General features: G+C 50.5%; 1 pseudogene; it reads left to right on the top strand.

Moving 5' to 3' along the window:
• Positions 1–356: 356 nt before the first annotated feature.
• Positions 357–1,571, top strand: LOC101346045 (selenide, water dikinase 1 pseudogene; annotated as a pseudogene).
• Positions 1,572–1,616: the final 45 nt, after the last annotated feature.

Genomic DNA, 1,616 nt, shown 5'->3' with positions numbered 1-1,616 from the left:
CGCGCCTCGCGCCCTCCCGGTGGGGAGGGCCGCGGTTCCCGCCGCCAGTGGCGGGCTGGGGGGCGAGCATGGCCCTGCCGGCGGCGCCGCGCCGCACAAAGAGCACTGCCCAGGCCTGATTTGCCTTTAAAGGCGGTAGCCTGAGATTTAAGGTGTCCCCGAGTTCCGTCCTCCGCGCTGTGGCTGCCTTTTCTACTTGTGCTTCATGGGGTGTACCGGGCCCCTGCGCCCACGTCCTGGTGTCCACTCCATTGTTTATTTACTGGGCTTGGGGGTAGGTGGATCTGTAAAGAAACCAGCAGACTAGGAGAGGGAGGGGAAGAAGCTAACCTGTGAGGTGTGTGTACCCAAAAACCATGTCCGTACGGGAGTCCTTTAACCCAGAAAGTTATGAACTGGACAAGAGTTTCCGGCTAACCAAATTCAGGCTGCAAAGTGCCCCAAGATGTCTTACAGAAATTGCTGGAATCCTTACAAGAGAACCACTTCCAAGAAGATGAGCAGTTTCTGGGAGCAGTTATGCCAAGGCTGGGCATTGGAATGGATACCTGTGTCATTCCTTTGAGGCATGGTGGTCTTTCTTTGGTTCAGACCACAGATTACCTTTACTCTATTGTAGATGACCCTTACATGATGGGCAGGATAGCATGTGCCAATGTCCTCAGTGACCTCTACGCAATGGGAGTCACAGAATGTGACAACATGCTGATGCTCCTTGGAATTAGCAATAAAATGACTGACAGGGAAAGGGATAAAGTGATGCCCCTAATTATACAGGGTTTTAAAGATGCAGCAGAGGAAGCTGGGATGTCTGTAACAGGTGGCCAAACAGTATTAAACCCCTGGATTGTTTTGGGAGGAGTCGCTAGAACTGTCTGCCAGCCCAACGAATTTATCACGCCAGATAACGCAGTGCCTGGAGATGTGCTTGTATTGGCTAAAACGCTGGGTACGCAGGTGGCAGTAGCTGTGCACCAGTGGCTGGGTATCCCTGAAAAATGGAATAAAATTAAACTAGTGGTTACCCAGGAAGACGTAGAGTTGGCATACCAAGAAGCAATGATGAATATGGCAAAGCTCAACAGACCAGCTGCAGGACTCATGCACACGTTCAATGCCCATGCAGCCACCAACATCACAGGCTTTGGAATTTTGGGCCATGCACAGAACCTGGCCAAGCAACAGAGGAATGAAGTGTCATTTGTGATTCACAACCTCCCTGTACTGGCCAAGATGGCAGCTGTGAGCAAGGCCTGTGGAAACATGTTTGGCCTCATGCATGGGACCTGCCTGGAGACATCAGGAGGCCTTCTAATCTCCTTGCCGCGGGAGCAAGCAGCTCGGTTCTGTGCGGAGATTAAGTCTCCCAGATATGGAGAAGGTCACCAAGCATGGATTATTGGGATTGTAGAGAAAGGCAACGGTACCGCCAGAATCATAGACAAACCCCGGATCATCGAAGTCGCACCGCAAGTGGCCACTCAAAATGTGAATCCCACACCTGGTGCCACCTCTTAATCCAGACAGAAATTGCTATTTGGTTTTGTTTTTAAATAGATCTGTTCCTTTATCATCACTTCAGTTAAAGACTGTAAACAAAAATTTCATTGTGTCTA

This window comes from Trichechus manatus, unplaced genomic scaffold (assembly GCF_000243295.1).
Source record: "Trichechus manatus latirostris isolate Lorelei unplaced genomic scaffold, TriManLat1.0 scaffold00034, whole genome shotgun sequence".
NCBI lineage: Eukaryota > Metazoa > Chordata > Mammalia > Sirenia > Trichechidae > Trichechus > Trichechus manatus.
Note: the sequence above shows the minus strand (reverse complement) of the source record. Positions and strands in the feature narration are given on the sequence as shown.